General features: G+C 48.9%; 1 protein-coding gene across 10 annotated transcripts in view; it reads left to right on the forward strand.

Annotated features, from left to right (window-relative positions):
- Positions 1 to 15,484, forward strand: part of C1H1orf210 (chromosome 1 C1orf210 homolog) — a 71,901-nt gene that overhangs the window by 53,045 nt on the left and 3,372 nt on the right. Inside the window, exon 1 of one of the 10 annotated variants that reach the window (XM_028834950.2) lies at positions 14,701 to 14,964. The exons of 2 other annotated variants lie outside the window; for them this stretch is intronic. The gene's annotated coding sequence lies outside the window, so the exon portion shown is untranslated. Of the gene's footprint in view, positions 1 to 14,700; positions 15,161 to 15,484 lie in introns of those variants that run through there. 7 more of the 10 variants (XM_028834939.2, XM_077960657.1, XM_077960684.1 and 4 more) reach the window with 7 other exon arrangements.

Consider the following 15,484-nt stretch of genomic DNA (forward strand, 5'->3'; position numbering starts at 1 on the left):
ACCTGGGTTTCCTAGAGAGCAGTTCATACAGGAAACACAAAGGACCTTTGTGGGCCTGAGAACACGTACACTCAAAAGAACACAGGGCTCAGGCAACACAGAGCCTTGGAGTCTACCTTGTGTACCTCTCCCATTTTACAAATGGGAAAACTGAGGCTCGCTGTGCTCGAGGGCACCCTGAGGCTGTGGCAGGGCTGGGACTTGAACTTCTGACTTAGTCCTTGCTTTCTTGGTGCCAGTCGCTCCACAAGGGCACACATTAAGCAGACCCAGGGGAACACACAGGGAGTGTCAGTTGCCTAGATAGTCCTCAGCTTAAGCTGCTAATGAAAGCTTCAGCTTATTGTCTGCCAGGTGTCATTCATTTTGCAGCAAACCCATGTCTATCCCTGGGCACTGGGGCAGCAGAAGTCTGCCCCGGGAGGTGCACTCACTCTTGACGGCTGACAACAACCTGGGGGCAGTCCCCCTGCCTTGGCAAAGTCTCTAAAGGCCTGTGGATCTTGCCTCTGCTTCCCTCCCAGACTCACCTCTCCCTGCCCTGGCACCCGTTGCTCCACCTCTTGCCACCACTGGCAGTTCCCAGAACAGAACAAGACCTGTAGGTACAGCATGCCCACGAAGAGGCCCTTCCAGGGAGCAGAGGGAGCAACCGTCGGATGGGCAGCCTCGCTGGTTGAATCGATGACCCCTCTGACCCGGAATGGAATGACTGGGATGGATGAGACCTGGTGTCAGCTTAGGTGACTTAGGTCTGGAAGTACAAACCCTCCCCCTGGGCCTGGAACATCTTCCCAGAATCTTTTCGGTGAAGGCTTCATTCTCCTCTGGGTGCACCAGACTCACATTCACTTTCCTCAGGAGGCTGGGTCCCTGCAGCTTTGTTGAGCTGGTTTAGGCCCAGGGTTCTTCTGAAGCTCCCTGAAAAGTCTCAGGAGAGGTTTTGACTCCTGGAGTAGCATAGAAAAGGATCAGGAAAGACCTCCCCACCAATGTGTGGCCCACAGAGACTCCCATTCCTGGGCCTCAGGCTGGGAAGAGCGTTCTCTGGACAAGGCTTTGGGTGGGATGCGAGTAGGAGCAGGGGGAGAGTGGTGGATGCCTTAGACTTCAGCTCATCCTGGTGCCAGACCTTTGAATCTGGAAAGAAAAAGGAGCTGGAAAGTGCTGGGACTGTTTGTGTGACAGGATTCACTTTTGTGAAACAAAAGGAACTTTTCCTCTGGTTCTTGGAAGACCTGGGGGGCCTGATGTCATTTTGCAAACGTATGGAGAGCACTTAGGCAGCATTCATTCTTCTTGGAAGTGACACAGATATTGCACAGGTATTTGCTTCGAATGGAAAAGTTTGAGACTGCACGATCCTGGCACATGTAAAGACTCCGAGCCCATCTGCCCTCCCCACTCTCAACTGGGAAACAAAAACTGGTAATAATGATCTGTACATAAATAAAATGTTAATGGAGTTTGTACACAAGAATTTGTATTATAAAACAATACCCTACAAGTGTAAAAGTATTTTTACATGTGTTGAGATTATGCTGCAAGTAATTTAAATAGCATCAATTTACAAACAATATGTCCCAAATGAAATATTACTGCACAGACAAATTTTGAGTGGGTTGTGTATACATCTGCTGTTGCAGATGTATAAGAAGACTTAAGCCATAATGCACATCTTGAAGTCTCAGTCACTGGAAAATTATAGGCTAAAAATAATGCAAATATGAAGTTCTACACATTGGAGGGTTAACCTCCAAACCCAAAACAAACTCAACTGATAATGATAGAGTTAAACTCAAGGCCCCCGGCCAACTCAAGGTAATTTATTTTTTAACAGCCGGGCGCAGTGGCTAACACCTGTAATCCCAGCACTTTGGGAGGCCAAGGCAGGCAGATCACTTGAGGCCAGGAGTTCGAGACCAGCCTGGCCAACATGGTGAAACCCCGTCTCTACCAAAAGTACAAAAATTAGCCGGGCGTGGTGGAACATACCTGTAATCCCAGCTACTCAGGAAGCTGAGGTAGGAGAATCGCCTGGACCCGGGAGGTGGAGGTTGCAGTGGAACTGAGATCGCGCCACTGCACTCCAGCCTGGGTAACAGAGCTAGACTCCATCTCAAAAATAAAAATAAAAACAAAACTCTTCCTCACTACCGTTCTCACCTATCAGTTTGGCAGAAGTCTGGGAGTTTTATAACACACATTCTTGACAAGGTCGTGGGGAAATAGGCATGTGCTATATAGGCATGTTGATGTAACTCTCATGGAGGGCAATTTGGGAATATCTGTCAAATTCATGAACAAGGCCAGGGGCGGTGGCTCACGCCTGTAATCCCAGCACTTTGGGAGGCCAAGGCAGGCGGATCACGAGGTCAGGAAATCGAGACCATCCTGGCTAACACGGTGAAACCCTGTCTCTACTAAAAACACAAAGAATTAGCCGGGCATGGTGGCGTGCGCCTGTAGTCCCAGCTACTTATGAGGCTGAGGCAGGAGAATGGCGTGAACCCGGGAGGCGGAGCTTACAGTGAGCTGAGATCGCGCCACTGCCCTCCAGCCAGGACTACAAAAAAAAAAAAAAAAAAAAAAATTCATGAGCACATGTATCCTTGACTCACAATTGCATTCTTGGGACTTTATCCTGCAGATATACTCCCATAGCACAACAAATGTCATGGCTATTCATTGTAGCATTATATGTAATGGCAGGAGATTAGGAACAATTCATGTGTCAATCAATGGAGAAATGGTTAAATAAATTTTGATGTAGCTATACAGTAAAATATAACAGCTGTGAAATTTGTTGAGGAAACTCTCCAAGTCTATATACTGGTTTTTAAAAGCTCTCCAAGACATACTAATTAGTAAGTGATAAAAAGAAGGTACAAAAGTGTATGTTGTATGTTAGCGTTTGCCTAAAAAAGAAAAAATAGGAATATATATTCATACTGCTTGTACACGTTGAGTATCCCTTATCCAAAATGCTAGGGACAAGGAGTGTTCAGATTTCAGACTTTTCTGAATTTTGGGATATTTGCATATACATAATGAAATATTTTAGGGATAAGACCCAAGTCTAAATATGAAATCCATTTATGTTTCATGCATACCTTATACACATAGCCTGGAGGTAATTTTTTTTTTTTTTTTTTGAGACGGAGTCTCGCTCTGTCACCCAGGCTGGAGTACAGTGGCCGGATCTCAGCCCACTGCAAGCTCCGTCTCCCAGGTTTATGCCATTCTCCTGCCTCAGCCTCCCGAGTAGCTGGGACTACAGGCGCCCGCCACCTCGCCCGGCTAGTTTTTTTGTATTTTTAGTAGAGACGGGGTTTCACCGTGTTAGCCAGGATGGTCTCGATCTCCCGACCTCGTGATCCGCCCGTCTCGGCCTCCCAAAGTGCTGGGATTACAGGCTTGAGCCACCGTGCCCGGCCGCCTGGAGGTAATTTTAAACAATATTTCATATGATATATATGACCCATCACATGAGGTCAGATGTGGATTTTCCACTTGTGGCATCACAAAGTGCTCAAAAGGTTTCAAATTTGGGAGCATTTCGGATTTCACATTTTCGGATTAGGGGTGCTCAACTTGTGTTTGCACAGGGCGAATATCTGTTGTGGTATTAAGTTCCACTTTGGTGGCAGTGCTCATTTGGAAACCAAAGATTTATTTTTTCTTTTATGTTAGGAAAGTAAAGGTCCATCCCCTGTGGCCACTCCAGCGAGTTGGACTCACTGTTCTCCAAGTGACTGTCATGATCAAGAGGGACAGGAAAGCCTGACTCTCCAAGTTCCACTCATTTCCCTTAACAGGTGGCTCAGACAACTGATTTATGCCCCTTAGAACATTCATTTGGGTCTTTTGTGTGGCTTCTTACAATGTCCTTAGGGTTTTAGACCACATGTAAATACATGTGGAAACATTTGACAGACTCTTTTTTTTTTTTTTTTGAGATGGAGTCTGGCTCTGTCGCCCAGGCTGGAGTGCAGTGGCTGGATCTCAGCTCACTGCAAGCTCCGCCTCCCGGGTTTACGCCATTCTCCTGCCTCAGCCTCCCGAGTAGCTAGGACTACAGGCGCCCGCCACCTCGCCCGGCTAGTTTTTTGTATTTTTTAGTAGAGACGGGGTTTCACCGTGTTAGCCAGGATGGTCTCGATCTCCCGACCTCGTGATCCGCCCGTCTCGGCCTCCCAAAGTGCTGGGATTACAGGCTTGAGCCACCGCGCCCGGCTGACAGACTCTTAAAAATGTCTATGAATTTGATTTAATTTTCTCTGTAGACAAACTCCATAGTCTTCTTGCAGAAATGATGGCTCAGTTGAGATCCATTTGGGTGAAATTGTTGTGCAAATTATGCACAAAAAAGCTGGTGAAATTTGTGACTGGATCAACAGAGGATGAGTCGGGGGGAAAGAATGAACCTCTCCAAGTTGCTCCCCAAAAATGAAGTCAGGGCTATCTGGATTAAACAGTCAAGTTGGTACTATTCTAAGTAACAGAGACCTCTTCCAATTGAACTTGCCAGACTGGGGTGGGTTACATGGGTGACCATGCAGTTAGTTTTCAAAATAAACAGTGAGAGACCCGGCACAGTGACTCATGCCTGTAATCCCAGCACTTTGGGAGGTCGAGGCAGGCAGATTGCCTGAGGCCAGGAGTTCAAGACCACCCTGGCCAACATAGTGAAACCCCATGTCTACTAAAAATACAAAAAGATTAGCCGGATGTGGTGGCACACACCTGTAGTCCCAGCTACTTGGGAGGCTGAGGCACAAGAATTGCTTGAACCCAGGAGGCAGAGGTTGCAGTGAGCTGAGATCATGCCACTGCACTCCAGCCTGGGTGACAGAGTGGGACTTTATCTCAAAACATAAAAAGCAATAAATAAAACATAAACAGTAAGAGTCCCATCTTTGGCCGGGCGCGGTGGCTCAAGCCTGTAATCCCAGCACTTTGGGAGGCCGAGACGGGTGGATCACGAGGTCAGGAGATCGAGACCATCCTGGCTAACACGGTGAAACCCCGTCTCTACTAAAAAATACAAAAAACTAGCCGGGCGAGATGGCAGGCGCCTGTAATCCCAGTTACTTGGGAGGCTGAGGCAGGAGAATGGCGTAAACCCCGGAGGCGGAGCTTGCAGTGAGCTGAGATCGCGCCACTGCACTCCAGCCCGGGCGACAGAGCGAGACTCCGTCTCAAAAAAAAACAAAAACCAAAAAGAGTCCCATCTTTACTTCTTAAAGTCAAACTATTACATATAAGCTATGTAAAGTCAGTATGTGAAGTAGAATGCTGCTTTGTTTTGCTCAGTGATTTTAAAGGGAAGGAGTAGTTCCAATTTTCCTCCCAAATTACATTCCTATGTTCTCCTAAAGCATGCCCTTGTGTCTTGGCTCCTAGAATATTTTGAAAAGCATTTAAGATATTTCTTTGTTATGTGCAGCTCCAAATGCTGGCATCTTTGTATATGCCATAAGTGCCTTAACTCTCTGTACTGTTTGTCACAATTGCTTTTCCAAGAACCACGTACATGCTGCCCAAACAAACTAGAACGTTTTCTTTTGGTTGAAATAAGCAACACTTTAACCCGATTCCTAAGTTCTACCTTTGCCTGAAATTGACTTTACTGATAAATCATTCTTCATATTGATCAGCAAAGAAAGGAAAATTTCTTTTTTGTTGTTGTTGTCCAAAAAACAGAAAAAAAAAAGAAAAGAAAAGAAAAGGAAAAGAAAGTAATTCTTTTAAGATTTTGTTTAGGTTAATAGTAACAATGGTACTTTCACTTAACTTCAGCAGCAACCAAAGCCATACTGTCAATTCCAAAACAATTTTTGTTGTTCTTCCAGGAAATAACTCTGTAGTGAGAGGAAGTTTGCAGTAAATGCTTTTGGAGCATCAGGCTGAGTCTGTGTCCCTGAAGCGTGTGTGTGTGTGTGTGTGTGTGTGCGCGCGCGCGCGCGCACATGCGTGTGTATTTTCACGCTGGTCAGAAAAGACATGCCAGGTGTTTGTGACAAGCTGTGATGAGGACTGGAGATTACTTGGAATCCATTGTGTTCTTTTCCTTGTTGGAAAAAGAAAGCTTCTAAAAACAAGCCTTTATTTAAAGGAAGCCCCAGTTAATTCAACAAGGCTTTGAAAGAAGTCCCTTTTATAGAAACTGCTTGACAAAGGCCATTTGGCCCAGAGGAGTCCTGTGAGGTCAGAAACTGAAATCAACCCCCACATAGGGTTCAGGCAGTTAGAAGCTCAGAGCGTATTTAGTAAAGCATAACAGACTTTTACCCACTTTGGTCAGAATGGAATTTACACAGCAATGCAGAATCTTATGCTAGAACACCAACAAACCTCAATTATAATGACTAACAGTTGCTACACATTTACAGGTGCTGGCAAAAGGTGTTGGCTACACCCCATGGACTCTTAGCCTTTTGAGATGGGTGTCACTATTATTATTTTGAGATGGAGTCTTGTTCTGTCACCCAGGCTGGAGTGCAATGGCACAATCTCGGCTCACTGCAACCACCACCTCCCGGGTCCAAGCCATTCTCCTGTGTCAGCCTCCTGAGTAGCTGGGATTACAGGCTAATTTTGTATTTTTTTTAGTAGATGCTGGGTTTCTCCGTGTTGGTTGGGCTCAGGCTTGTCTCGAACTCCCGACCTCAGGTGATCTGCCCTCCTTGGCCTCCCTAAGTGCTGGGATTAGAGGCGTGAGCCACCGCGTCGGGCCGGGTGTCATTATTATTATCCCCATTTTGCAGATGAGGAAACCTATGCATCCTCAGGTTAGTTAAGTGGTGGTGTTCAATTCTGACCCCAGACAGTTTGATCCACAGCCAGAGAGCTTAACTATACCCAAGGCCTGTTAGACTATACTACCTAGACAGGAAGAAGGCTAACAGTCTCTGCCAGCACACCCAGGGAGGCTGCTATCATCTGCATGTCATCCCTCAAACTCTTAAACATGATTTAAGAAAACCAGTGCTTTTGTGTCCAGCATGCATCTGAGATTTTATTCTGGAAAACAATGAGGTCAACTCTGTGCTGTGTGATGATGGAGTGGTGCCCTTTAAAAGACAAGGGCCGACCAGGAAAGATGGGCAGGCATGAATTTTAAGGATGTCTTGCCTTTAAGTTCCACCAGGTCCTTGCTTCACCCCAGGTCACTCGGAGATCCTAGAAGAATAGCTCACCCAATAGCACGAGACACAAGTGACTCATTGTCTTTCTGCCTCAAACAACAGCAGCCTACTTAGCATACAAAACACATTCTATGAGGGAAAGCTGGCCCAGCCACAGCCGTGCATTCTTTGCAGGAGCTGCACATGGGGGTTGCTTTCTGGTTATTCAGTCTTACTTTGTTTATTATTATTATTATTATTATTATTATTATTACTTTAGAGACAGAGTCTCGCTCTATTGCCCAGGCTGGAGTGCAGTGGTGCAATCATAGCTTGCTGCAGCCTCAAACTCCTGGGCTCAAGCAATCCTCCCACCTCAGCTTCCTGAGTAGCTGGGACTATAGGTGTGTGCTACCACCCCTGGCTTCCGTCTTACTTTGAGGATAAGAGGTAGTGACAACACAAGTCCATTAGTGCTCATGATGCATGATTTATTTCGTGGTGACGCAGGGATGACAAGGAAAGGCTTGAAGGCAGTGTCCCAACTCCTCTTTCCCTAGCCCTTTCTCCCTGAAGGCATATTGGTGCTTTGCCGGCTCCACCCTTGCCGGCACCCTAAGGAAGGGACACTTGTTCCCACTGGGGAGTCGGAGTGAACTACTGCACCAGCACACAGGTGTGGGCTTCCTGCTCTCTTGGGGAGAGACCTCTCCTACAGGCTTAAGTGGTGCCTGCCCCCAGAGGATTTCTCTATGGGAACTGCTCCAACAGCCCTGGAGTCTCAGAGCTGGGGTCTCAGGTGGGCACCAGCTTTCCTCCTTTCCCCTTTCTAACAGGGCCCCCATGAGAAAGCAAGAATGTGGCAGAGATGACTGTTCAGAGATGACTGTTGGTATTGCAGGGGCCCAGGGAGGCATGGCTGGGAGGGGCAGCTCTGTCCAGTGAGTCTATGGCCTCTGGCCAGCTGCATGGACACGACATCCTCAGGAGAGGGTGTGGGAGTCCCTGGCAGGCCTGCTGAGCTCTGTTCTTGTGAGACCTGGCTACCCCAGAGATAATAACCAAGGGGATTCATAGACTGCCATTGTTACACTGTGCATATGTGATATCTAATGATCTTCCTAGGTCAGATGTGGTGAGGTGGAGCTGGTGGCTTTGGGAGAAATTGTCCCATGAACCCGAGGTTAGATCTGATGTGGCAACTCCATGAGGTAGTCACACTGGAGTTTCAGGGTGGTGTGGTTGGTGATCCATGAGGCTTGGTGAGCTCTCCCCCTCAGGATTTCATGGCATACATGGGCCTGGATAGGCTGGTCTCCTCCTGAAGAAGTGAGGAAACCCTAGAAGTTGTGTCTCGAAACATTCCCTAGTCTCAGTCTCCGGGGATGCTCCACTGAGGATAGATCCTTTGAGCTGACTCAGGGAACTGTGACTTCTTAGGGGTCACTGGGTCAGAGGGCTCGTTTTCACCAACCTTCAAGCACAGCCCTCAGTGGGACTGCAGGGATGCTTCCAATGCCAGGGCATGTCTAGGAGGTCAGGGAGGGCAGACTAGGAATAGGGAAAGGCAGCCTTCTGGGAAGGTGGAGCTTGAATGAAGGAGGAAGAGTGTGGTGTCCCTAAGGACAGTCCTAAGTCCCAAGAAGGGGCTGATTCCTCTCTGGGAGGCTGGGGCTGGAAGAAGCCAGAAGCCTGGGAAATGGGCAGCCTTCCTCCAAAGGGTTACAAAGAGAAGGAAAGTGTCCTCTACCGATTCAAAAGGGGCATCTGCTTACAACAGAATAGAGATCCCTGTACAAAGAGTGGAAAGTGTTAACACCAGTTCCTTTTTTTTTTTTTTTTGAGATACAGTCTCATTTCTAGGCTGGAGTACAGTGTGGTGCAGTCACAGCTCACTGCAGCCTTGACATCCAGGGCTCAAGCGATCCTCCTACCTCAGCCCCCTTAGTAGCTAGGACTACAGGTGCATACCACCACGTCTGGCTAATTTTTTTTTAAATTTTTTATTTTTGTAGATACGGGGTTTCACCATGTTGTCCAGGCTGATCTCCAGCTCCTGAGCTCAAGCGATCAGCCTGCCTCAACTTCTCAAAGTGCTGGGATTACAGGCATGTGTCACCGCGCCCAGCCCATAACACCAGTTCTTAATCTGGAGTGAGCAAGTGAGCTGCCTGGAATTCTAACCATTCATTCATCCAGTAAGTTTTTATGGAACATCTTATTAGCATCTGGCCTGCGAGCATATCTGCGCCTGGCTGAGACCCTGTCTCTTAAAAAAACAAAATAAAACAAAATAAAAACCCTGCAGGCCAGGCACACTGGCTCACACCTATAATCCCAGCACTTTGGAGGCCGAGGCGGGAGGATCATGAGGTCATGAGATCGAGACTATCCTGGCCAACATGGTGAAACCCCAACTCTATTAAAAATACAGAAATTAGCTGGGCGTGGTGGTGCGTGCCTGTAATTCCAGCTACTCGGGAGCTTGAGGCAGGAGAATTGCTTGAACCAGGGAGTCGGAGATTGCAGTGAGTGGAGATCGCGCCACTGCACTCCAGCCTCGTGACAGAGTGAGACTCTGTCTAAAAAAAAAGAAAAAAAACAAAAAAACAAACTGTATCCCCTAGTGTAACTTCAATTTCCTTCTGCCACCATCTGCCCACCACCTCCTGTTTATCTATTTTTTCTACTCACTGTCTCTAGTACACCAGCAATCCATCCTGAAATCCATTGATCCTACCACCTTTTTGGGTTCTCTGCACTCCTCTGTCCCCACTTCCTCCTTTACCCTGACCAGACACTGTGGGCCATCATTACAACCACTCCCTTGCCCGCAGCTCAGCTCCCTTGCCCGCCCCCTTCTTGCTTTTTCATATTTGCCCAGCAAATCCCTAATCTTGGCAAAACCCCTCTCTCCATCTTCTCCCCACCTGCACTTGGAGGGACTAGAAAAGGAAAAACTCAGACACCCTAACTGACCATGCCCATCTACCTTACAGGGGGCCTGAGGCTGTCTGGTAAACCCATTACACGGCTGGGCCCATTATCTCTGCCATGCTCTGGGGTGGTGAATTCACACGTTTTCTTCTCTTCAGCCTCAGCACCCTCTTCCTGCTCTTCACTCAGCTGAGGACACTGCTTCTTATTTCTCTGGAAAAATGGAAGCCATCAGGGGAAAGCTTCCTAAGGTTCCCATCGCAGACCCAGTGCATGTCACCTGTCTAAGCCACCTTCCTCCTGTGACTCAGAGGGACTCTGCTGCCAACCCTCCCCGTGCCCTTGACCCCACCCTCTCGATTCCTCAGGGACTCCACACTTGCCTTGTCCCTTCTCTTCCTTCTGCATCATCAGTTTCCGGTCTCTCCTGGCTTATTCTAGCCAGCTTATTAACAGCTCCTCCCCTTAAAGCAAAATCCTCCCTTAGTCCCACACCCATCTCCAGGGTCAGTCCCATGTCTCTGCTCCTTTTATAGCAAAGTTCCTTGGAGGCGTGGCCTCCACTTCCTCTGGTCCCATACTTATGCTTCACTCCAATCAGGCGGTTGTCCCCAGAACACTCTCTTGTCTCTTAAAACTGCTCTCATTGCTGGGCACAGTGGCTCGCGCCTATAATACCAGCACTTTGGGAGGCCGAGGCAGGCAGATTGCTTGAGGTCAGGGGTTCAAGACCAGCCTGGCCAACATGGTGAAACCCCATCTCTACTACAGAAATTAGCCAGGTGTGGCGGCGTGCGCCTGTATTCCCAGCTACTTGGGAGGCTGAGGCAGGAGAATCGCTTGAACCTGGGAGGCAGAGGTTGCAGAGAACTGAGATCATGCCACTGCACTCCAGCCTGGGCTACAGAGCAAGACTTCATCTCCAAAAAAAAAAAAAAAAAAAAAAGACCAAACCAAACCAAAAAACGAAAAACCCCTGCTCTTGTCAAGGTCACTGGTGATCTCCACTTTGCCAATTTCAAAGGTCAATTCTCACTCCTTATCTTCAAAAACCTTCCTGCAACATTTGACTAACCAAGCTAGCTGAGCCCTTGCCCTTGAAACGCTTTCTTCCCTGGCCAGGACTCTCCCACATTTGCCTCCTACTTTGTGGGCCCCTCCCTGGTCTCCTTTCCTGCTTTTCCTCCCCACCCTCACCTCTACTCCTGGCACATTCCAGGGCTCCTCTCTCTCTACACTTATCCTTGAGGATCTCATCCAGATGCCTGGCTTTGACAATCATCTATGTTTTGTTGGTTCCTAAGTGTATATTTCTAGTCCCCACCGCCCGTTGCATCCAGGCCACTTGACGCTACGCTCTACTCAGGATGCTACCGGATGGCTCACAGGCATCCAATGTGTCCAAAACTGAGGTCCTAGTTTCCCTCCCAGACTCCTCCCACTTCATTAAACGACAGCTCCAGTCTTCCAGTTGCTCAGGCCAAAACTTTGGAGTTATTCTTGAATCCTTTCTTTTTCTCAAGCCCCACATTTAATCAGCCAATCATGTCAACTTTACCTTCAGATATATCTGGAGTCTGAGCACTTGTCCCCACCTTCACCAGACTTCCCGGCTGCCACATGTCCTTTCCCCTCAATGATTGCAGCAGCCTTCTAACTGGCCTCCTGCTTCTACCCTGGCCTCCCCTGGTCCATACTTCATGCAGAAGACAGACCGGTTCCTTTACAATGCAAAGAGCAGTCCTCTGCTCACATGCCCAGTGACTTCCTGTCTCCCGGAGAGATCCGATGAGGCCCCTCAGGAATAGCTCCTGACATCACCTGGTGTAGCCCCTCAGATCTGCCCCCATCTTTCTGCACTCCATCCAGCGGCTGCCTTGCTGTAGTTGAACAAGCCAGCCGTGCTCCTGCATCTCAGCATTTGTGCTGGCGGTTCCCTTTAGCTGGAATGCTCTGCCCCCAGATATTGGCACAATCGCTGTCTCACTCTTAGGCAGAGCTCAGCTCCAATGTGCCCTCTTCAGTGAGTCCCCTCTTCCGACTATCTAAAGTAGCAGCTGCCTCATGTTCACATGGAGCTATCACCAAGCTGTTTTCTTCCCAACACTTACTGTTATCTGAAATAATCTTATTTATTTCTTTGTGTATTGTTCGTCTTATCCACCAGAATGGAAGCTTTATGGCGGCAGAAATTGTCCCACAAGCTAGCACAGAGCCTACCACATGGTTGCCGGGGCTGCCACAGAAGGTTGTAAAGGTTGTTCACTACATCAGAGCTCTTGGCTGAGGAGCCATGGGTGCTGATACCCAGTTTGCCCTCTGTTCTCCACGATGTGGGGCCGTCCAGCAGCTAGCCATCTGCTTTTCAGCAATGTGTGACATATGGGCTGGCTGTGACTCTGGTGGCCATTCAAAAAATATTCATTGAATAAATTACTGAATGATGGATGTGCAGACCCTCTGCTTGTTTTCCTCTGCAGGACTTCATGCCAATTACCTTCTCACAGCCTCATTTTCCTTTTCCATTAAGGGGACAGTTAACATCTACCTCATAGCATGGTTACAAGGATTAAGTGAAACAGTTCATTAAAAAGCTGGCATAAATGTGATTCCATTTATAAGAAATATCCAGAACAGGCAAATCCATAGAGACTGAAAGCAAATTAATGGTCGTGAAAGACTGGGGGGAAAGGGACGTGGGAAATACTGCTTAATTGGTCAGGGGTATCCCTTTGGGGTGATGAAAATGTTTTAGAACTAGAGTGATGGTTGCATGACATTATGAATGTACTACACACTACTGAACCGTGTACCAGGAAATGGCTAACATGGGGAATTTTATGTTATATGAATTAGGTTATGGTATATGAACACCTCAATTTAACAAAACCTGGCACAGTGTCTAGGACGTGGTAGGTGCTCAATGAATATCAGTTGAATCTCATGATTTCCTTGCTTCAAAAACAAAGTAAAACCCTAAGCCCTCCTTGGTGCCTCATTGCCCCATCCAGGATAATCCTCTCTTTCCTCAAATTTGTTTCAGAAGAGTATACTGTTGCCATTTTAGATATGGGGGATATGATGGAAACAAGACCAATGCAGAGCCCACTCCCAGGGTTTACAGGTTGGGGGAAACTAAAGAGAAAATCACACCCGACATGGTTCAGGATATAGGGGAGAAGGGCCACCATCTGCAGGGGTGCAGTGGAGAGTGGGGAAGGCAGGAGTCCCAGGAGAAGGGAGCAGAGCCAGGGAGATGAGAGGGCATGGTGGGTTCAGGGAATAGAAGAGAGTTTGGTGGTCGGGCGCAGTGGCTCATGCCTGTAATCCCAGCACTTGGAAGGCTGGGGCGGGCAGATCACTTGAGGTCAGGAGTTCGAGACCAGCCTGGCCAACATGGCAAAAACCTGTCTCTCCTAGGAATACAAAAATTAGCTGGGTGTGGTGGTGCATGCCTGTAATCTAGCCACTCCGGAGGCTGAGGCAGGAGAATCGCTTGAACCCCAGGGCCGCAGGTTGCAGTGAACTGAGATAGCACCACTGTACTCTAACCTGGGTGACAGAGACTCAAAAAAAAAGAAAATAGAAAAAAGAAAATAGTTTGGTATAGCTGCAGCAGAGGAGGCAGGATAGGTGGGAAGGGATGCCCTGAAGGTTCAGATTTCAATCTAAGATTTTCAAGGCCAAGTGTGAACTGGCCTCCACCTTCCAGCCACAGTTCTACCATGCTTTGTTTGCATCTCCTCTCTGTACCCCCCCTTTTATTTTTTTGAGACAGGGTCTTGCTCTGTAGCCCAGGCTGGAGTGTAATGGCGCAATCATGGCTCACTGTAGTCTAAAACTTCTGGGCTCTGGCAGTCCTCCCGCCTCAGCTTCCCCAGTAGCTAGGACTACAGGTGAGCATTATCACACCCAACTAATTTTTGTGTTTGTAGTAGAGATGGGGTCTCCCTATGTTGCCCAGGCTGATCTCCAACTCACGGGCTCAAGCAATCAACCCGCTTCGGCCTCCCAAAGTGCTGGGATTACAGGCGTGAGCCACCATGCCTGGCCTCTCTGCAGCCCTTGTTCCCACTGTGCCCTGTCTCTCCTTGTGAATTCGGGGCCTCCAGGCCTTGGCACGTGCTGTCCTTCTTCCCTTAGGTAGTTACGGGGAGCCTGGCCTGATTCAGTACTGTGCTGGGAGCCACAGGCTGTCAAAGCCTGGCCCCACCCTGGGAAAGCGAATAATCACAGGATAATGAGGAATGCTGTGGGTGCTCTGGGCGTGGAAGAGTAGGGGCTTGCAGGGTAGAGGGAGGGCTCAGGGAAGGTGATTCCTGAACTGGAACTTGAAGAACAGGGGGCGCCAGGCCCAGAGACGAGGAGTAAAGCTAAAGGGAATCAGAGAGCACCCGGGAGAGCTTCAGAGGCTGGCTTGTGGGGTCACAGAATCCTGAGATCCAGATGAAGGTTGAGCCCCCATCCAGATCCACCACTCACCCCCTACCCAGTTACACACCCATTTGCAGGCAATTTGGGACAGTTCTTGGTCCTTCTGGCTTTGCCTGGAAAGAATGCCCTCCCCACCCGCTCTGGTTCCAGCCCACCACCCTTACAGGCCTGCAAAGCTCCTGCTTCAACTCTGGACTTTGTACCAGTCACCGGACATTCAGTTGTTTATCAGCCTGAGCATCTGCCCGCTGAGGTGTCTGCCTCTCTAGGGGCCGCTGGACCCTTCTCTGGATCCCAGCTGTACAAACCCCCAGCATTGGGGGGTGAGGGTGAGGTCTACACCCATAAAGTTCTTGGCAAAAGCCTGGGGGAGACGTAGAATGATCCCTCCCCACTGGAGGCGCTGCCGCAGCCCGCCCCTCTGCCCGACCTGCAACTTCGGCCCCGCCCACTGCCTCCGCAGGTGAGTCAAGCTTGGCCTTGACCCGCCCACCTGTCCAGGTTCTGCCGGCCCCAGCCGGAAGCTTACTCCGCGGACCGTGCACAGTTCTTGAGGTGGGAACAGAAGGCTCGGGGGGGCCGGGGAGGGGGTACCCAGGCTCTGCACAGATCCTTAGGGGCTCCTGGCAGCGGGAAAGAAGCTACACATCAGAGTGGGGGTAGGTGTCTGTGCATGTCAGAGGGTGTGTTTGTTGGTGGAGGAAAGTGTGACCTGGGGGGAGGGGCGACTATGCGTATGTGTGTATGGGGGATGGGCAGGTCAGTGTGGGCTGTGAGTTCAGAGGCTTGTTGGGGAGTGTATATGTGCCCTTGGAAGGTTAGTGTGTGTGTGTCTTCTTGGGAAGAATTCACAGGGCAGGGAGGAAAGGAATAGGAGTACAACCTTAGAAACGTCAGATTGAATTCAGTTCATTCCAGTGTTATACATTCTCATGTTTTGCGGACCTAGTGCTAGGATGAGGCCCACAGCAGGCTGAGAAATG

The sequence above is a fragment of the Macaca mulatta genome, chromosome 1 (genome assembly GCF_049350105.2).
Source record: "Macaca mulatta isolate MMU2019108-1 chromosome 1, T2T-MMU8v2.0, whole genome shotgun sequence".
Taxonomy (NCBI): Eukaryota; Metazoa; Chordata; class Mammalia; order Primates; family Cercopithecidae; genus Macaca; species Macaca mulatta.